Consider the following 23,105-nt stretch of genomic DNA (forward strand, 5'->3'; position numbering starts at 1 on the left):
TATTAAGATTATAAAATCCAAAGAGATCCATTTGACAAGCTTAAAACCTGGAGATCGTGCTTCGAAGTACTACAAAAGCATAATTTATATTCAATTATTAGATTATTTTTTTAAAAAAACAACACACATTAAACAAAAAAATGTGATTTTTTAAAAATGTTTCATTTATTTGAGGTGAAGTAGAGATTTTCTTAACTTGAGATAATTTCATAAGAAAAAACTCGATTATGCGATTACATAGTTATAAAACTTAATTTCTTGTATATCATGACTTTTTATAATTTTGGATGCAAAAATTGGTTAAAAAAAAGTGTTTATTCTGTAAGGAACGAAAGCTATAATCTCAAACGAAACACAGGAAGAAGGCAATTGGAACTGGCACGAAGTAAAGGGACAAAGAGGTGTTCAATGGAACCACATGACAAGTTGAGCAAGCAATGAAAACACTAAAGGCCAAGTGTGGTTGATAGCCACCAAATTAAGCAAGTTGGTAGTTGACTTTGACCAAAAAATACCGAACCCTATAAACTTGAGACGCGATAATTTGGCACAGCATTACCTAAGTGCAATGTGTCAAGCCATCATTAGAGAGAAGCTCACCTTTTTAACCCCTATAAGAAGCACTCAGGATTAAGGGTGACATAAATAGACTTTTGTACAGAATATTTTTTACCATTCTATCATTTCATCTTCCACCTCTCCAAATTCCTCAGTGAAGATGATAAGCAAATAATTGACATTCATCATCTGAAGAATAGAATGATTAACTTTCAAACTAAATTTTCAATCTTTAATGATGAATTGAAACTTCAAGAGTCACTTGGACAGCCATAGGACATAATAAATCTAGAAATGCATTAAAGATGTGAATGAATATAAATTTCTAGATTCATTATGTCCCATGGGTATCCAAATGACTCTTGAAGTTCTAACTCGTCATTAAAGGCTGGAAATTTAGCTTGAAAGTTAATCATTCTTTCTTTGAGAAGATTCATTTTTGAATCTTAAGTTTGCTTTGTAAAACCATTTTGTAGTCATCGTCTCGAGATCACTCTAATAGTTGAATGATATCCACTTCTTTTGTATAGAATATGAACTTCATGAGTGTTGCATTCAAGTCATTTTGAAGGTCTCCTCTAAACCATCATGATCAAAATAATAATAATAGCAAAAAAATGTAAGAGTGCAAAGTACACTGGCTCTCATGATTTTGGTATTTTCTTTCGCTTCCCCTCTTAATCAAAACTAACTTTCTTTTCTTTTGTCATCAATGTTTCACATTTCTTTGCATTTTGCATCTCTTCTTTCTCATCACACATTTTGCATCTCTTCTTTCTCATCACATTTTTCTAGAGTCTTTATCATGACTCCATTCTTAGATATTTTGTCGCTCTCCATAAGTAATTCGAACTTTGATGATCACCCTCATTTATTTCAAAGAACCCTTCATTGAAACCATCATTTTCAGCGGATGGATCAATTCTCACAGCTTGATTTGGTTGGTCATCTTAAAAAATTGGACAACCTACTTGATTTGTAATAGATTATGTGATATGATTCTTTCTTGTCTGCTCTTGCAACTTCAATTTTTCATTCAATTGAGTTATGCAATTCATAGGTTTACGTAACTCAACTAAATTTTCTTGAATATCCTTCCAAAGATTATCATGGTTGTTGTTACTTCTTTTGTGAAACATAGCGTAAGATTTCTAAATTTCAAACTTATGCAAATTTTGTAGTACTTTTACAAAAATCATGCAAAAACATTTCAACCTAGCTTGCTTAGAATGTGAAAAGTCACAAGATTGCAAAGTTTTCTTTTTTAATAAAAATGAAAAAGAAGATTTTTTTGGGATTTGTTTATAATTTTTTCAGCACAGAATAAGTATGAAAACAAATAGAAGATGAAAAGTCACTTTTTTTTTGAAATTTTCTAGCTAATAATTTGAAAGATGAAGAAACAAAAAGAAGATGAAAGGTCACAAGAAAAGATGGATAGATCGATATTTGGTTAGGAAACAAATATGAAAAAAAAAAAGAAGGAAAATACATAATCTGTTTAAAGCCAAAGCTCTGATATCAAATGATAAACAGAATTACCTCAATCAAGTTTGAGAATTAACTTTATAAAATGGCTTTACAAGGTGAACTTAAGATTTAAGGACAAATCTTCTCGAAGAAGGGGAGAATGCAAATAATTGGCATTAAGCATAGAACGATTAACTTTCAAGCAAAATTTTCAGTCTTTAATGATGAGTTAGAACTTGGAGAATCACTTGGACACCCAAGGGACCCAATGAATCTAGAAATTCAGATTTATTCACATCTTTAATGCATTTTTAGATTCATTCACATCTTTAATATGTACTTATTTAATTTATGTATTTTCATTTATTGAAGTAGTTGAAAGGACATAAAATTAGCTGTTGTATTCTTTCGTATATTTTAAGTAATATAAATAGGGTTGTAGCTACTACACGAAATTAGGGATCTCCTGACACCAACCCACGTCGGCATAGATACCCAAAGACGTCAGGAAAAGATCTCCCGACGTACATGGTGCCGTCGGAAAGGAAGTTGGCAGTAGTGCGTCAGGGGAGGAATTTCTGACGCGCAAATGGGAAGGCTCGAGAATGCCTTTTTCTCGATGCTGCTATTGTCAACAGATAAAGAACGTCAGAAATAGGGCATTGCCAACATTTTCTCTAAGCGTCGGGAGAAAGGCATTCCCAACGTGGCGTTGAGAGAAGGTTTTTCGGTGCGTTGCTCACAATGTCAGGGGAAGGGTATCATTCCCGATGCCTTTTATGCATTGGGAGATATTTTTAATCTATTTTTTCCAATTATTATATTCAATTATTTTTCGTGCGGTACTTTTTTGGGTTCGGATTCAATTTAAATTGAAAAAAATTCTAAAAAATAACTAACACAAAATTAATAAAAAATTATTAAAATATCAAATTGTAATTTATATTAGAAACTAAATGTTATCGTCGAACAATTACAAATTTATTGAAGAAATTACAGAAAATAGAAAAAAAATACATTATCTCCTATCACCACGGACACCATATTCCTTCAAATCCACACCTACAATGACATACAACTAAATTTAGATATATACCACTGATAACAAATTACACAACTTAAAAGTTAAAAAAAAACATCGCAAGTGTTCAAGGTCCTCTCTGTGCCTGACTAATTTCCTCAATCATCCTCTTCATTTCTTCCATTTGTCGGGCATGCAACTTTGACATTATTTGTTGTTCTTCAATTAAACATTTAATTAGCGTTTTCAAGGCTAGCTCTTAGTTTGCTAACCTCTTTAGAGTACTTGCTCATATGAAGACGAAGAACTACTTCCACTCTTTCAGGACTTGGGCTTGGAGCCCCAACCAAGACCTTTTGAGTAGCCCGACCATCTACTTAAAACGGTCTCACATATCTTATCTTCGGAGAGTGATTGAAAACCTTCTGGGGTGGGTTGGGACTGGAGTTCCAACATTTGATTATGTACGAAAAGTTTTAAATTATGAACTCACAATTAAAAGTAGAAAATAAAACAAAAGATTTTCATAAACTTACATGGGCATCCACGACTACCTGTAAAACGAATTGGCCACTCTTAGCGTGTGTTTCTCTAAACAACTCCACACGGTTCACTGGCTGACCTTGTTGTTCAATGAGTTTATGTTGTCGTTGTAGGAACGACTTGGATCCACTGCTATGATTATAAGACTGCTTCTATCTAGCAACCTTGTTGGTCCTTAATTGCTCCTGCATGCAAACATTTTTTAAAATCATACATGCAGAAAAAAATAAGAATGAAGTAATGTGGAGTAACATTACAATATGTAAATCACCTGAAATGTTCGACTAAAATAGTGATCGCATATGAAGTGTCAATCTTTCCGACGATTCACCAATCTGTGCGTTGGGTTGGCACGTGCTTGTTTAGGGTCGCTGTAGTTTTTAAAAGATCTATGACAGTCTCCCCTAAGCTCCTTGAAAGATGTGAGCATTTGATGCTCAACAAATCTATTAAGTGCTTGATCTGTGAAATCAAGCACGAAATAGCGTTATAAAGTAAAGAACACACGTATTAGCTAGGTTTATACTTATGTATGTTTAAAATAAATGCGAATTAATTACTAAAGTTACCTGTAGAGCGCACTTGACCACCTTGATGTATCCTGGTGGAACATCAACCTACTAAAGATAGCGGATTGGAAATATATCTCTTACACAACCATTGATGTTGCTGAATCAAACAACATGTGGAGAGATTTGCTTTTTCGCTCCTAGAGCGATGGTGATCAGAATCTTTCCATTCTTATGGATGTATCTCTTAAACTCCATATTTCGAGAGTGTTGATGTCTCTCTTAGGAAGAGTGGTTTGGGCCCCATCTAAGAAACAAAAGGCTATCAGAAACACAACTTTATATGTTCACAATTATCATCAAAGTAACGAGACTAATATGAAGTGTCACCCACTGAGGATGATCCCACGTTATTATTATTTAGAACGTCATCGAACTCCAGAAATATATCATCTATCTCTTAGAAACCTATAGGAAATGACGACATAGTACGTGTGAATATGAAAACCAAGATTAATTAAATAAATGATAATATTTCAAAGATAATCTAAACAAAAAGAAATATGTGGATATGTGGTCTCCAGACGTTATTCGTGGTTGCTTGATCCGATTTAAGGTGATAATTGTTCATCATCATCGTTTATGAAGTCATCAACGACATGATGCACAACCAGTCTTTCAACAATCGTGAGATCAACATCAAGTCTGCACAGAGTATCATCCTCAATGTGTTCATTCACACGATGTCCGACAACAATTTCAATTCATTCAATTGTTCAGTCTCAACATCTTCAACCTCGGGCACATCCCATATACATTTATTTTGGACTACTTCAACAACTTGCCAATTGGTACCATTTTTTAGGTCATCAAGGTAAAATATTGAAGGGATGAGAGACCTTACACAGCCAAAAAACTAACAGAGACCACAAACTTAATTTAATTGGGAAGTTAAAAATATCAAATACATTGGCAAATAACAGAAACAAATTTCCTAGAGGCTAATCATGCTTTCAAATTAAAAAAAATTAAAGAGAAGAGGAAGAATACTTACGCACATTGACGACTCTGAATCTACTAAACACCAAATTTGGGACACTACTTGGAGACCTCCTTATTCTCTTGGTTAAGATTTTGGTTTGTGGGAACAACAACGGGAGAAGTGGAATTTTTAGAGAGTGAGATTTTCTTTTTGAGAGAATTGTAGTACGCAAAAAGAACTCGCACTTTAGTATTTTTTTCGTACGTATAACTCCCTCTTCTTTATTCGAAAGAAGAGGGAAGTTAAAGAGAATATGGGAACGTGGGAAAACCACCCTCATTTTCTATTAATTTAATAAATTAAATTAATAATATTATATTAAAATAATTAATTTAATTAATATTTCATTCAAATCGTATTTAAATGAATATGTCTCACATAACCTATAGTTTTAATTTAATTAATTTAATTATATCAAATTAAAGTAAACCATTAATTAATTCTCTAATTAATTAATTTCTAAATTAAATATCTTATATTTAATTTAATCCAAATTTAAATCATATTCAAATATAAATTTCTCTTCTAACATATAGTTTTAATGTGTATCATATACACATTAAATTTTAACCTATAATTTTAATATGTATCTAATTCACATTAAATTAATGTTTGAACTCATTCAAATATTTTATTCTCTTATAAATTAATTTTGAATTATAACCAAAATTAAATTTATAAGATAAAGTTTAATTAAAATATAAACTTTATATTATAATGTATCACCAATACATTATATTAATTTCCAAAGTAAAATTGAACATTTCAAATTACAACCAATACAAATAAATCTTATCACCCTTTACGAGCTAAAAATGAGACCTAAATGACCTACAAATCAAAAGCTACAACGATATGAGATTAATTGGCTAAACTCATTAACCATATTAATCAATATTCGTTAACTGTGTGTACACTCCACTAAAGACTCACAACTGAACTCTTCTCACTGTAGATGTATTTCTGTGTCTATGGATATATACCAATTCCAGTAACTTAGTCCTTCACAAGTATTCGTAACACCAGATGGGTCAAATTACTATTTTACCCTTGGGTTGCTTCTAGTCCTTAAATACCAGTGCTACTCTAATAAACAACCTTTCTTTGGTCCAACCACTAAACAGAAACCCCTCTCGTGCCCTATAGAGGGTAGAACCCTTTGTTCAAGTTCCGGGGACATTATTTAAGAGAACACTCATCTACTTATCCTAAAGTCAAGAAGGAGTGAATTCCATCTTGTGTGCTTATGTTTCCAGCTCCCCACTTGGTCTTGTCCCCAAAATGATAAGCATATTGAGTTGACAATCTGGCCACTCTCACCCGTACAAATCGAAATATAATCCCTCGTGAACAGGAGTTCATAATACACTCAAGATTAAGACTATATTACTTAAGTCATTGTAATGAAATAGAAACCTAACTAGTTAACGAAGTTACATCTAGTGGTTACTATTTTGTGATATGGTCTTATGCCAACTCATTGCATAGGATATCCTCATTCGTAGGTTGCCTACACAAACGTGTTAGATCATTGCATTTGTATCAAATACAAAGTGAGTCGTATCCATAGTGTTACTAGGATAAGGTACCCAACCATATCCCTATACTATATACCTTTTAAGCTGATCTCGAACATCGATTCATGTATGTCTCTTCATACTGTTCAAGACTCATCAAACAACTTAGGATGTTAGTTTATTGATTTTAGGTTATTAAGATAAAACTAATAATATAATCAATACCACTTATTGAAATTATAATAATAACACTTTATTAACTACGATCAATGGATTATGTTTACTATCTATGAGTTTTAGGACATAAATTCCAACAAATACTGATGTGTTTGGGTCGTGAGAATGATCGGTTCCTCTGGAACAAAAAATACGACGTGTTGATTGATTTGTAGCCTAATTTCACGTGTATCATATGACTTTTGTTGTTGTCGGTGTCAAACCATCTACACTTGAATAGCTAAACACGTCATCCTAGCATATATTGAACGTCCAATACTTTATCTAAAAAACCATAGAAATTGTTGCCGGTACTTCCATTGTCACTGTTTTAACTGACTACCATGACTCCACTGTTTTGTGTAGTGCATTGGAAATCACACTCTACCGTGTTAAATCGTACCCTACCGACAATGCATCCACTGTAAGACAAACCTTAAATGAAGGTTCCATCGCGAGTGAGAAGAAATCACGAGAAAGGTTTTCTCTTTCATGCATTTTTAGAACTTGAAATTCATGTAAATAATTGTAAGTTCCTTTTATACAATTGAGAAGTGCTTTGAGTTTGACAATGTATCAACCTCAAGTATTTTCTAAAGTAGATAATTATGAGTTTATGTGACGACAATAACAAATATTTAAAATAGTCAATGAAGCCGAAGGTTAGAAATGCGTACTTGTAGTAGTCCACTATTTCATCTACATTGTTGAGAATGTACCAATGTGTGGGCGTTTCTCTTCCTATGATAGGGTTCGTAAACTTGATACCCCTAATGGTTGTACTTTCTGCACGAACACTTCAGACTCAATAATTACCTCGTCATTGGAAATGATATAATCATTTCATTCATCTTTAGTGAATCGAGTCTCAATCCTACTTAGGTATCTCGAACAAAAAGTCCCTCATTCATTCATCATATATGCTTTTGCAATAGACCATTCACGATGTGCTTTGTTTCAAACAAATTTTTTTAACGTGCATAGACTTCTTTCAATAGGATACGTCCAACTATAAGAGACCGGACCAGTAACTTTGTTTTCGTATGGTAGGTGAACGACAAGGTGTATCATTACATCAAAGAAGACAGGTGGGAATATTCTTTCCAATTTGCAAAGCATGATTATGATATTTGATTGCAATTGGTCCAGATCACTTATTCTTATCATTCTTGCGTAAAAGTGACGAAAAAACTATACAATTCAATAACAGCAGAGGACACATTTTTCCGTCTCTATCATTCACACATTGTGAAATATTAGAAGCAAATCCATTGGGAAACTTAACTAATTTTAAATACTCACAAAATGCAACTCGCTCGCCGCTAATCAGCGTGTAACTTGCATGTGGCTTCACAAATCTATTACCGATTCTATTAGGTGTAAATCCTTTCTTATTTTCAAATCCTCTAAGTGCAACCGAGCATTCATGGTATATTTCATTTTTCCTTCAATATTTTCAACAATGCACCAACTAAGTTGTCACCAACATTCTTCTCAATATGCATTACATCAAGTGTTTGACGTAATAGTAGCCTAGACTAGTAAAAAAGTTTGGAAAAGATACTTCTCTTAGTCTAATTGAGAGGTCACTTTCTTTTCTTATCTTTTAGTGAGAGATGTTTACTCATAACTGGAAAGTCTAACAAATCTAGTTGTTCTAAGATTTCATTCCTATTCATTACCACTGGAGGAGCCCTACGCTTTACCTTTCCATCATGTAGCTTACTTCCTCGCCAAATGTGGTTCTTTGGAAGATAATGTCGATGTTCCATGAAAGATATTTTCCCTCTTATCCTGAATGACGATTTATCTCCCATGCATATGGGACATGCCTGATACCTTTATAAGTCACCATACTCTGAGAAGTCATTAATTCTCCAAAACAAGGCTGCATACAATTGAAAGAACTGAATAGTAAAAGAATCATACGTATGAACACCAAAAGTCCATAACGTAACTCTTTCAATTCCTCAGTCAATGGTTGGAGGTAAACATCAATTTTCCTGCTAGGAGATCTTGGACCGGGTATGAGCAATGAAATGAAGAAGTTGGACCCTTTCATGCATTTCCAAGGCTGCAAATTGTAAGGAATTAACACCACATGCCACATATATTCTACGAGGTTCTTATATTCCTAAACGGATTAAACCCATATGAAGCTAATCTCAAATGAACGTTCCTGAATCTGAAGCGAAATCAAGAGATTCACGATCAAAATGCTTTCATCCCTCTACATCAGCTGGATGTCATAACACATCCTCTATTTCAACTCGTTTATCCTTATGCCATCTCATGTTAGAGGAGTCTTCTTACGATACAAACAATCACTGTAATCTCGGTATCAATGGAAAGTGGCGCAACACCTTATGCGAATTCCCCCCTTTGTTAGGACTAACCTTGTACGAGAATCACCTCAAGTTGAACATTGTTGAAAAGCACCAAATTTCTTCCAATATGCAATTATACTTACACGTATAAATGGTCTCGTATCTTAGACTTAAGTCACACAATTTTTGTTTAGCTTCGTAGAATGAACTAGAGATAGTAGTACCCATTAAGAACATTGCTTTTAACAGTTCTAATAACATGTTGAAGGACTTGTTATTCCAACCGTTGAGAACCTTGATATACATCGGCTTAACCAAAAAGTTCAGGGAGGAAAATTTTGAACAATTGGGCTATAGCTCATTACATGCTTCAGTCAATAACTCATGAAATATGTTTGTTGTGTTTTGTTTACCTCAATATTAAACGACATCTCATTCTCCAAACCTTTCTTCGTTTCTTTTTCATGTTCAATCGAAGCTTCTAAATCATTAAGCATACCCAATATTTCATTTTCTTCATGAAAAAGGTTAGTGCTAGCTTCTTCATCAAAGCTTTCTATACCTTTATGCAAGTTGATGAAAAAGGTGTCCAAGATATACCAAATCTATATAGGAGGGGATATTCCAATTGTTAATAGATGTTGCTCCATACTCTCTAATAACTCCCAAATTGATGTCATACATCACTTGCATGGATACCTTGTTCATCTATAATCATTGATGTGAAACTTGACAACCTCTAAAAATTGGGACACTTCCAGTTTATACTCAACCGATAATTTATTTCTAAATTCCATCCAACCCTTGTCCATTTATTTCCTAGCGGAGGGCTTGACTGAATCAATGAATAAAGGCTAAAAGCTAAATGGTAAAGCTTCTTACACTATCCTCTAGAGTCAGCAGCCTACTTGGCACCACAGACTTTCAAGTTGCTATGCTTTCTTTCATCCTTTTATTGAGGTGATTTCATTAGTCACTATTCTTAGAAGTGAGTGGAAGGAAGTTTATAGAGGTTTTGGAATTGGGACTAGACAAGTAGGGATTGAGTTGACTCGATGCTAGGGGTATGAATTAATATACTACCAATTCACTATTACTTCTAGTTAAGTTCTTTCGATCTCCCGGAACCGCTTTCTTGTTTTCATGCAATAAAATACGGTGTTTGAATCTCATGAGACAAAGCTTTTTCTATCGAGAAATTGAGTTCTTCGTTTATGATTTGAGTTAGGATTTTCTTTCATGCTTTGCGAGTTAATGAATTGAGAATGAAAGAGAGGCTCCATTCTCCAGACTCAAGGATTCCATATTACTAGATTCTTTGCATTTGCTAAGAAGAATATGATAAGATGATAAATTACTTTATGAAATAAAGAAAGATAAGATGATTCTAAGACAAAGAAGAAGGAAAGAAAAGAGAAGACAAATCCCATAGAGCAGGAGTAGGGCGAAAAAAAAAGACTAATCGGAGCACCACAAGGGAAAGGTTGATAGATCTCTTATCGAGTGGGCAAATAAAGACTACAGAAGACTCTTAAACCCGCACTCTGATTGGAGTCAAGAGGGCCAAGTACGTGAAAAGATGGGGCTCTTTCCGTTGAACATGAAAAGAGAGTTTGATTGTCTATAAACAATGAAAATAGAGTGAGAGTGTACATGTTGGAAACCCAAGAGCTCATGAAAATGAGTCAAAGAGGTCCTTCATTCACATTTAAAGAAGAAGTATATAAGACTCCTAGTATGCGAATGAGGTCTTTACGATGTAATTAAAGGAGAGGTGTCAGAGAGGCCACCTCTTGCAATTAGATGGAGTGGTAAGTTTCATTGCTCCTTTTCTACTTCTTTTTTGTGGGTAAGAAATACGTCCTATTAGTGGAATGAATGAGGACTGAGGGCTTGACTGAAAGGAGAGAGAAGGTCTCAACTGAAATGAGAGAGGTCCGAAGTCAAATATTAGTTGTTTTTTAGTGGCCTAATTAAGCTACTCCAAACGAGTTAGAAATCCATATGAATCTGAATCAATGAACAATGCAATCTTCCACTTAATCTAATGTAAAAAAGGCTTGGAAAAACAAAGGTCTAGGTGACTAGTCTTATAGTGAAATTGGAGAAGCGACTGAAAGTTCGCTTTTCAATGAGTAAAGAATTTGTAAAAGGAGTCCAAGATTCAAGCTGAATCAATGAACAAGGGCTTAACTGAATCAATGAGCAATGACTCAAAGACTAGGACTTCAAACATGTCTGAAGGCTCAAAGAATTTGAGATGAGACTGAATCAATGAACAAGGGTTGAGACATGAGCGCAAAAAAAGAGTCATTAGATTTAGATGATTTTAACGTAAATAGCCGATTCAAAAGGTAATTTGATTTTTTTCTCTAAACGGGTGATTTTCATCATTCCATCTCACCATACCCAACGTAGTGGGAAATTGTGCATTTAAACTAATCAATGGCTTCCAACTTCCATCCAAAGGGAATCAGTCATTCATCATAGGCTGAGTTAGAATTCCCATATTCAGTCTCATAGGTATGTTAGAAAGAATATAATCCTTTTAATCCGGTACCTCAACTTAACACCCTCTAAAGGAGCTTGACCCGAGGGAATGCGGCTTGACGCAGTAGGCTGAGTCAGAATTCCCATATTCAGTCTCATAGGTCGTTTAGAAAGAATATAATCCTTTTGATCCGGTTCCTCAACTTAACACCCTCTAAAGGAGCTTGACCCGAGGGAATGAAGCTTATTGTATTCCTAGAACTCAGAATCATAGGGGAGGAGCCCTTGCTGTGTAACTGAAAGAGGATGAAATGTGATACGAAGCTGATGTTGGGGTTGTTCCTTCCTCTTCAGTCTTAGTTTATGGGTATGAGGCAATAGGTATACGAGACTGGTAGAGAATAACTCCTCCACTTAGAGGGCATGCTTCCTATTTTAGTTGAATTTTTTCTTCTCCTTTCAGTCGAGCCTTTGCTTTCTAAGTTAAAGAGGAAAGAATCAAGCAGAGAAAGACTTTACCAACCAGTAGCTCTTGTTAATCAAGGCGGTGAGAGGTTCAGGTGTTCGATTAGAAACTGAAAGTAGAATAGCAAGGCCTTCATTCTTTACTTAGAGGATGCCCACATCTCTACCGATAGAAGAAGATTGACCAGTTTTGGAAGAATTGCTCACCCAATAGCATGCTGTAGAGGATAGTCGGTCACAGTCATTAGTTCTTGCAGACCTTTCTCCTGTCCAAAAATAGATCGCCTTGTTCGACCATAGACTTTCTCTTTTTGGGAGTCCATAGGACGTAGGAGGTGTAGGACCATAAATCAGAGATTAAGACTTTTCTATCTTTCCGCTCCATCTTCTCGGAGGCTTTCTTATTTCAGTATCTCCTCTTTCTCCCTGTAGGAGGAACATAAGTTTGAGTGGAATTTATGATCCTAGGCTTTCTATTCCATATTTAGGATAGGTCGGACTCATTCATTCTAAAACTTCTATCCGACTGCTAAGTGGGGATATATAGAATGAAATGAGGCTTAAAGAATTTTAGTTCTTTTTCTTTTTATTCCATTTCAGATTGTCGAACTTCTTCTTTTCCCTTGTGAATTGATAGTAGAATAATCGAATATTTGAAGAGAAGTCAATGATCATGGGAGCTCACCTTACTAGTTAGAGGATCAATGAAATATGATTGATGTGTCCTATGGAGCTTAATATACTTGCTCCGTCCAAAGATTTCATTCCATAAATCAGTCCTCCAGATGGGCGAAGCATGAATAGAAAATTAGCAGAATCATGGTAATGAACAAAGGGTTAAAGAATTTGAGAGGAGTGCAAGCCAATTTAGCTTGTTTTCATGTACAAAATACAGTTAAAATGGAGATTTGAGTCCAAGGATTCGAGTGGGGTAGTAGGGAAGACTTAGGCAGATTGACCTTGCAGTTAGGTCGGCTAAAGCTCAAGAAAAGACTACGCGTCTGGGGGCTTGGCGGGTGGCACTAGTCATTATGCCTCTTTGTTCTTCATCTTTCTCTTTTAGTGGCACAACTTATCATACTGAGCCTAATATCTAATTTATGGGATTATGGTTCTCACTCTGGTCTAGCCTATTCTCTTTCTATTCTCGTCTATCAACCTTGTTCCACTCTTTTTAGGGGGTAAACTCTTCAAGCTCTTCCACTTTGACCAAAGCGCTGGGAGAAGATATCTGCATTGGTCTCCTTGCTTCTTTTTTATTCATTCTATTAGTTGACCCATTCGTGATTCGATTGGGGAGTTTTTCCTTCGTTTATGAATTCTATCTTGTCTAGATATTTCATCCTCCTTTCCTCGTTCATCGTATATATACAATATTAGAAATGAGAGCCATTTCATGACTAGTTTCGAAACTAATACGACTGGCAGAAGAAGGCAAACTACTTCCCTTGAAACATGGACAACTGCTACTGCCCTTAGATGCACTTAGATCCTTCCCTTCTACCTATCTGGTTGGTTAATCTGGGTTCCTCCTCATCACCTTTAATCTCTTTTTGGTATGATCTTGCCCTTTCTAACCTGTATGCCTCTGTCCCTGTTCTCAAATTCTTTAACCCTTGTGTGAGATTCCTTTCTTATGGACTTAAGAGGAAGAAAGGTCAGACTCCTTTGTAGCGATTGAACAGAGAGATGAGCTAGTAGAACAATTTACATAAAGAAATTCAGAACCATGGGATAGGCCGCTCCTTGGGGATCCCTAGCTTACCGAGTGATCGAGCTAAGAATTGAACCTGGAGAAAGAAGATCTTGTTCCTAACCATTTCTTTAGCTATTTGAAGCCCTTGCTCATCGAGGCTTCAAATTTAGTTCCACTTTCATGCTCATCTTCTCTCAACCTACTTCAAGTCAGGGTCACAACTATTGGTAAGTATTCATACTTCCTTCACCTAAAGTAGAACTAAATTTAGTGGCTCTTTCCATATGAATGCAAAGGGTTAATATGTCTTGATCAATGAGAGTGAAAGCGGCTTAACTTACAGGAGAGGAGCCTCTATTAGAAGTCCGAAGTCCTCTGGACCTAATCAGAATTTCGAAAGATGGAACTACTGTAGGTGGTCTTCGTAAAAGAAAGAGAGATTTTTCGATAAGCTTGTGCTTGTTTGGAGGGATCATCATAAATGATTTCAGTGTGTTGTTTTCTGTACATCAAATATGAAGCCAAAGCTTTTTCTGTATAAGGGACACGATATTGTAATGTAGCTGACAAATCCTTAGTTTCAGCTACTATAATAGTGTATTCCATTACGCCCCTTTCCTGTAAAGTAGTCACTACTTGAGCCATAGAAGATGTTTTTTCTGTACCAGAAGTCGTCGTTGAAGACAGAGAAGTTCTGACTCAATTTCCTTTTTTGGAATGATAGCTCCGTGGGAGGAAATTCTTGTTATCACCGCTAAAGAAAGGGTCAACTTAGTTAATGGTGGTTGTGCTTGGAGAGAGAAGGAAGAATTGATCTCGGAAAGGCCTCATTCTCACTATTTTGTATCTGACTCATAATTCTCTTTCAAAGAAGCGGACTTCGAAAAATAGAGAAAAGACATCCATGAAAGTTGTAGTGAATCAGTCCAAGGAAAATAAACTATCTTTCCTCCCCTTTCCTTCGACCAACGAGTCCTCGAACCAACTTGTCCTCCCTTTCTATTCGTAAGCGCTTTGTTTTCATTCATTGATTGAAGTAGCTCCAGCTTGGTTCCAAGTCCAAGGGGTAGAAGTTAATCACTAGAAGCTCACTTCTGGGCCGGAGTTTGGCTCTTCCTTCTTATTCCGATTGCTTCTTCTATTTTAACATCCAAGACATGAACAAAGGAAGGGAAAAGAGTTCTATTCTTCTCATCTACTTTATAGAAAGATAAATTCAATGTGAGAGTGGAGTTTAGAAAAGAATCAATCAACTTACCAGACAGAACCCACGACCCGAGTCTATGGAAAGTTCAACGCTGGCCTTTTGCCTTTTCAAAAGATAGGCTTGATGAGAAATAGTAGGTTTAGAAGTCCAACGCCTCAATGAATAAGGGAAGGGTCTCATATGAATTTTGAGGGTCCAGAGTGATTTCTAGAATATATCATCTCGGAACTCTTTTGACAGAGGAAAGCTAGAACTCGTAATTTTGAGTAGTAGATATAGATTGAATGCAGCTAACCCTAGTAGGGGATAGGTATTCATTCGACCAAGTGGGAAAGGCGACTCCCAACTTGACCTACGGTATAGGTCAGATAAAAGGATAAAGAGTTTCCTCATTCACTGACTGAGAGAATGAGATCTTTTTGAAGTGGACATAATATCTAAAGAGGAATATGCTTGACCTACGAAATTGAAGGAAGTAGACGATATGGATCCCTCGACTTAGAGGGGAAGGTTTCAGTATCTCGGAAAGGAAGCATAACGGCCATGGATAGGTTAATCCATCGTCCTTTCATGATCAATTTCCTCAGAGGTTGAGTCATTATCTCTAGTGTGTAAGAGAAAGTATAGGTGCAATTCAAGAAAACAAAGCCATCCTCCAAACTAGCTTTCCATTTGATCCACAAGTTCAAGAGGACCAAGAGCAAATTCTTTGCTCCAAACTACAGCTCCTCTTTTGTAAGTCGAGCCGCTTTCGCTTATCTTGACCTTGATTTTCCATATTCATATTCTACTTCAAACCTATTCCAAAAACAAAGGTCTAGGTGACAGGTATCGTCTTCACTTTTTAGCCTTTATTCGTAACTTCTTTACGCCTTTGATTGAATTTCTTCTTTAGGCTTACACTAAAAACAGATCATATTCTATTTTGATGGAACCTCTTTATTTCTTTGTGGTAGAGTCAAGGCTTTGGAGTAGGGATAAAGGTGATGGGAAAAACAACAAAGAGCATGCAACAATGGAAGAAAAGATCATTTTTTACTCTATATGCATCTAAACGATTTAGAAATTAACACGCACCTACTAAACGATAGGCCTAGACGATGAGTGAAAAAGGTAAACGATGAACTTACCTTTGTAGTTCTCAACTTCTTCTTTGCCTGAAGATCACGAGCAAATGACAACCACTAAGTTGACCTACTAATCTCAGGACTAAGAACTGAGTTGTGGGACTCGTTTCTATGAAGGAAAACTTAGAGAGATGGAAGGAAGAAGGTGCATCGTTTAGAGATTTTTATGAGAATCATCATCTTTTTTCTCATTCTGAAATGAGAAGTTTATATAGAAAAATTACATGCAAAATGCATGCAATTTATTTCATATAATCTCAACACCTAATTAATCCATTAATTATTAATGGAATTAGTGGCTTCTAATTGCATTACAATCTGCCACATTTCCCACTAACATTTAGTAGTAAGTATATTAGTCAAAGGACAATTTGGTCATTTTACCAATTTAAGTCAAAGTCAAACTTTGACTTTTCTTAGTCAAAAGTCAACTTTTTGATTTTTTGCTATTTTATCCATTTTGACTAATTTCAACCTCCCGAGTATGAATCCACATTCATTTTGCTAAAATTCAAACCATATTTGAATATAAAGCTTAAAGTTTATAATTACTTGTCGGTTTCTATCTCTTTACCTAATTCGAACAATTCGAATTTTTTCAACATATTGTTCATAGTTGAATCCATATGAGCTAGTAGGGGAACCTAATGAACCTATAGATCATGGGCTCCAACGATTCAAGATTTAACTGGTTAAACTCGTTAACTAAAGAGTCATTCCACTAAAGACTCTTAGTTGCACTCCCCTCACTATAGATATATTTTTGTCGACCTAATATAAACATGATGAGTAAGTTGATCCTTCACAGGTTGTTCGTAATCATGGCTGGGTCAAAATACCGTTTTACCCCTAAGACCCACTGATCCACTATTGAACAATTGGTTTAAGGTCCAACCTATAAACCTGAATCCTTCTCGGGCCAATGAGAAGGTGGGGCCCCTTGTTCAAGATTTGGAATCAGTTCTTAAGGGAACACCCTATCTACTATCCCAGAAGTGGGTAGGAGTGAATTCCGTCTTGCACCCTATGTCTCTAGCTATCCACTCGGTCTTACCCCTGAAATGGGAGGCTTATTGGGCCAGCGACGATGAGCTGCCCTCACCTGTGCAGATCTAAGGATACTACCGAATGAATAGAAGTTCATAGTTAGCTTAGGATTAAGATCAAGTTACTTAGGCCATCATAATTGAAATAGTCAGTTTATAGTTTACGGTGTTATAACTAAAAGTGACTATTTCAGGGTTCCAATCTTATGCAAACCATTTACATAGGATGCCCCCACTCCCATGTCTCTACATGAACGATTCAAGATTACATTGTTTGTACTAACTACGGAGCAGGCCGCATCCATAGTGTTTTTCCAGAATAAGACGCCCAACCTTATTCATATTTTATAGACTATTTGGCTATTAACTCGAACTTAATCGATGTTCATGTCTCTACATAAAGTTAAAGTGTAACGAAAAACTTTGTAAAATAGCCTCGGGATCTTAATTTATTGGTTTTAAGATTATAGCATTCAATAATAAACTTTATTGAATCAAATAACAAAGTATGAGTTTTAGGACATAAATTCCAATAAAAGGTATACTTTAAGGTAGCGTGGGACGAAAGGACAATTGCATTCGCGAGCTAAAATACAGTTAGTTTCATTAGATCCATTCTCTCACTTAGTTACCCATTTCAGAGTCAATGTGTTAAGGATAAGTGGCCTCTATCTAACTCTCTGAGTGGAGCTGGAGTTAAAGAGCTAGGAAAGGAATAAGATGTCTAAGAAGGCTAGAAGGGAAGGGACTTCAGAGGAGTACAAAGGCCTCTTTTCTTTCTCAACTAGATTATTAGAAAGCAGAGGTCGGGTACATCAAAGGAAAGGCACTGGACACGTCCCTCCTCCTATCTTATTTGAGCAGTAGCCCTCGTTCCGTTCGATCAGAGGCTTTTCTTTGATATCAATATCGTACCTTCTCTGGAGCAAGCCTAGAACTGCTACCATCTTGCCTTACAAGATAACTTTCCTTTTTGGGCAGGGGAAGACTGAGTAGAGACACATCCAAACTTTGCTGTCGATTTTTCATAGGCAATTTCATATTCCCTCTATCTTTATGGCGGTTGGAGAAGGAGTTGGTCGAGAAGAAATGCAAGAGAGTGAAGGAGGAAAGGCCGGATCTTAGCCTAAATTTTCTTCTTTCTTTATTCCTTTGATTTAGGTCTCATTAACCAAAAATGCCTTGTGATAAGGGAAGGAAAGGCCGCACTATTTCTCTTTCTGAAAGAACCCCCTTTGCTAGCTAAGAAGGTATCAGTCTAAGGTGGATATTAGGCAACCTATAAGTTGTCAGCGTCAAAGTTGCTTTGGCAGGGGTCGGCTTCCCTATCTAGCGCGTGTATGACAATTCTGAATCTGGGGATTGTAATCCGCTGCACTTCTCGTATGCTTTGTTCTTGCTTCAATTATAAGGTGTACAAATTCCTCATTTTAGTGGTTTTTCGCAAATTCTTTGCTCTTAGCGGAGGTTCCGAAGGAGCATGGATAAACAAGGGTTCGGACGATCGTCTCATTGATAAAGAAGGGATTCATGTGTTAAGCAAATGGTCAGAGATCCTTTTTTCCTTTTTCACTTTGAAATTTATTTACATTACTTTTTTCCTTTTAAATGTTAATACGGATTTCTATTGTTGCACTCCTTAATAGTCATTTGGCTTCATGCCTTCAGACCGATAAAAGATTTTTTTGACTGATTTTTCATTCTTTATTTTTTATTGAGGGATTCGAGTTGCACTCCTTAACAATCGCTTCACTTTGCATATTTACTAACATTTTCTAAATTTTAGCTAAGAAACTAGTTATCACCTTTGATATGAGGGCATGTATGAAAAGGAAAGAAGACGATTCAGAAAGTTTCAGATAACATATAAGGAAGAACTCTTTCATTCAAAGTTGAATATTCATATGTCCTTATCAATGAGACCACTAAAAAGCTAGGTTCGAAATACCGCTCCGTGGGTTAGCTGTAAACATAGGTTATTTAATATAGACTACAAAAATGGAAGATCAAAAGAGCGTGACCCTTCTTCATTAAGGGAAGAGAGGAAAATTAGGTCTTCAATTAATAGTTCATCGAGCCCATGAAACCTCTCTTCCTATGAAAGTGGGTATGAAAGATTTTTAGCTATATCTCATGCCCTTGCTTTATGCTTCCTCTGTCGATTCCTCCAACTTAGCTACTTTCAGAGACCTTTGGTGCTAGGTAGTAGGTCTAAAGGATAAACGGATTCCTGTTATGTTATTGTAACTACTCTTGCTTCAGTCGATCTACCAGAATTAATACCCTTGCTTATATATGCCCCATGTGCCGTTCCCAAGGGAAGACAACTCACTATTCACTACTCCCCTATCTTTTATGGCGGTTAGAAGTTGACTCGGTTAGAACTCCACCTATAGCCTTTGGAGATCTTTTGGAGGTGTAAGAGAGAGATCAAGCTTCGTCATAAGCACAATCTCTGTTCTAGAGAGAATGAACCAATAAGATCAGATTTCAGGGTGTTATCCTTGTACTTAATCACATTATTTGCAAATTCTTTGCACCTTTTTTTTGCTTCTATGTTTGAAGACCGGTCCGAAGGGCTGTTCAATATTCTTTGACCCTTCTTATGGGCTCCACTCCATAAACAAGTCGGCTAATATATAAGATGAAAGTTGAGCCTCATCCACGTGGTCTTACCTTTCTCTATCCTCGTATTGCACAACTGGAACCAACTCAATAGGGCAACTCCCCTGTGAGAGAGAAGCTGCTCCCTCTACATGGGCTTAATCGTCCCTCTCCAACTCGGTAAAGCTATTCTACCCCGATCCTCTCCAGCCAGCCCTTGTTCATTGACTCCTCTTCCTCTCTTTCTCCGCTGCTGAGTATTAAGAAATCCCCCTTGTCTAACCAGCTAAGTCAATGCCAAACCTTTCTATCTCTTTGGCTTTAGATGATCGACTCCTACGAAGCCTTGTTCATTGACTTTCCCTCTCCTTCCTAGTCTCATTTTGTACTCTTCACTTCACATATTAATCTTTGGAAGACTCTTGAAATAAGCCCACGTAGCGATCCTTCTCAATTGAATCGAGCTTGAACCCCTTTAGGAATGCGACTGAGTTTTGGCCATTTTCATCAATATTCAAATGACTGGTCATATGGGACTTTTCACCTCGATTGGGGCATGAAAGCTCTATATATGCAGATAAGAGATTGATGACTTTCTAAAACGAGTTTCCATCTTGATGAAATTGTGGAAGAGTGGAGCTTTGCCTTTACTTAAGATGGGGAATTTGGTATATGGCCTACCTATGCCCGCCCCTAAACCCATACTTTTGGAGAAAGCCTACTTCGGAAAACGCAATCCCCTACTTCTTTAGAACTAGGAAATTGAAATCCTTGAATCCACTAGGTCTGTCTTGTAAAGGAGGAAATGAGAGAGAGGACTTTCCCTCTTTATAGGATGCCCCGTCTTGTGGGCTTTCTTCTCTTGAAGAAGTAGAGACAAGTAGCCCTTTTTTCTCTTTAGAATGAAAGGAAGAAAGATTACTGTCTCTGTGGTGAAACCACTAGTAGCTCCAGCTTTTGCTGAAGTAGACCTTCTTCATTCTATTAGATAATGGAGAATATGAAAAGAGTAAGCATAATTCGAAGGAGAAATATCAAGAGGCGGGAAGGGTCACTTGCGAATTCAACCTTTCTCTTGCGCCACTACACTGTGGAATTTATCACGATCTTGCTTCTTGACTGTATTCACTATTCATTTCCTGAATAGGCTTTTTTCGGATTGCTCTTTCGTATGGTCAGCTCAACCGTCCCCAGGGCTAGAACGAGGGGTTGATTCCATTTATCTTAGAATCTTTGGATTTCTTCTAGTCCAAGATTTCATTTAGGCCAGATCATATTCTGTTTTGAAGAAGACAAAGATCGAGAGAGAATTTTCTTCTTTAACCAGAACTTGTAACACCGCCTAGTGGACCTGTTTTCCTAGGCAGGTCATGGAGAAGATTAAGGCGGCTATGCCAAAGCTCTTGCAGTTTTAGAAGCCAGGTAATTGTAGAAAGCATGAGAAGAGGAGATCAAAATTCCCTAAATTTCTACCAGGACCTGACCAATATTCCAAGGAAATCCCGATCTGTGAAGGTAGAGATTTTCTACCTTGTGTAAGGGAGGAGTTGTCCCATCTCAGTCTCTAGCTCTTTTTCTCGAAAGTAGTGGATAATCTAGCAAATATCCTTCATGATAGAGGATTCTCCATTCTCTATCCTTTACGAAGTGAGAACTCAACTAAAGTGGACAAGGCAGATGAGGCTCCGTAGGAGGTAATATTATTAGGAGAGGGGTGACCAAGAGGCGAAAGGAAGTACCCAATCATACTCGACCCTAATTTCACCCAGTCTTTCTCGCTTCGTCTTTCAGTGGTTTAGGGTGGCTTGTGATTTAGTGAGCTCTATGCACTCCGCTCATAATCAGAGAAGATAAACCCCTCATTTTCTTTTTTCACCCACCACTCTCTTATTCTTTTCTTTGGAATACTCTTTCTAAAAAAGAAAAACCGTGGGCCTCGCTTTTCGTGGAAACTATCTTTCCATCATTGATGAACGAGTAAGAACAATGGATGAAATGGACTAAGATTTTGCAATCCTTTGGTGATTAATCTTAAGACTATTATAGGTCTTAAGAGGAATAAATGAAGGAGAGGAATTGAGACGTGGTCTAAGGCCAGACTCCATCTTCAAATCCCTCCGTCCCAAGGACGAAATATAGGGTATTCCCTTGTTCCAGAAGAAAAGACCTAGTTCCTGAGGTTCTTATATCTGACTTGATGGAAATCATACAATCGCAGTGGAAACAGGATCGAAAAATTACTCTATATGCAACTAAACACCTTAGTGATTAACATGCTTGAGACTACCCTAATTACACTAATTAAGGTTAGAAGAAATTCTTTACCTTCGAAGCTGCCGATGCTCTAAATCTATTCACAATCACGAACCCGGGACCACCACTAGAGTTGACTCGCTATACTCCAGACTAAGAACCGAGTTGTGGGACTCGTTAATTGAAGGAAGTAGAGAAAGAGATGGAAATAGAAGGTGAAGGATAAAGCAAATTTGAGATTTGAGAGCATAAGTTTATTTGTAATTCAAAATTACAAAAATTGCAAAAATCTTTTTTCAAGTTGAAAAAAATGCCCCTTAAATAGACTAATTACATGCAAAATGCATGTAATTAGTTTATTAAAACTCAACGCATTCCACTAATAATTAGTGGAATTAATCACCATTCTATTATCTCTTAGTGGGCTTGGTGTCATTACCATATGCTTCTACATAGCCCACTAAGAGTTAGTGGGATTATCCAACAAACTTTGGTCAATGGGAAGAATGATCATTTGACCATTAAAATCAAAGTTAAACTTTGACTTTTCAATTCAAAAGTCAACTTTTTTACTTTTTACCATTTTTTCCGTCTTGACTAAATTTGACCTCCTGAGCATGAATCCACATTCATTTTTCTAAAATTCAAATCACATTTGAATATAAAGCCGGTCAAAGTTTGACTCTCAAGGTCAAAAGTCAACACATTGACTTTTTACAACTTTGACCTTTTCCATTAATTCCGGCTTCCAAATATGAATTCATATTTATATATTTAAATCACATTTAAACTATAAAGGTCTATAACCGATGGTTATGTCATATATATTCGTCGACTTTTCTCTCTCTACTTAATTCTAATAATGCGAATTATTCTAACAAGTTGTTCTAAGTTAATTCCATATGAGCTAGTAGGGGTACCTAATAGACCTATAGATCATGGGCTCCAACGTCGAGATTAACTGGTTAAACTCTTTTAGACCAAGCTAATCAATATTCGTTAACTAACGAGTCA

At 36.4% G+C, this 23,105-nt stretch overlaps 1 long non-coding RNA gene across 2 annotated transcripts; it reads right to left on the reverse strand.

Annotated features, from left to right (window-relative positions):
• Window positions 1-3,000: 3,000 nt before the first annotated feature.
• On the reverse strand, window positions 3,001-4,623 carry LOC107991721 (uncharacterized). 2 transcript variants are annotated; one of them, XR_007823399.1, is made up of 4 exons: window positions 4,162-4,623; window positions 3,864-4,054; window positions 3,604-3,777; window positions 3,001-3,490 (listed from the first exon to the last, which is right to left on the reverse strand). It is a non-coding gene; the product is annotated as an uncharacterized LOC107991721 (long non-coding RNA). The 2 variants fall into 2 exon arrangements; XR_007823398.1 differs by having other exon boundaries at window positions 3,001-3,777.
• Between the last annotated feature and the right edge of the window lie 18,482 nt (window positions 4,624-23,105).

The sequence above is a fragment of the Cucumis melo genome, chromosome 9, assembly GCF_025177605.1.
Source record: "Cucumis melo cultivar AY chromosome 9, USDA_Cmelo_AY_1.0, whole genome shotgun sequence".
In the NCBI taxonomy this organism is placed as follows: Eukaryota; Viridiplantae; Streptophyta; class Magnoliopsida; order Cucurbitales; family Cucurbitaceae; genus Cucumis; species Cucumis melo.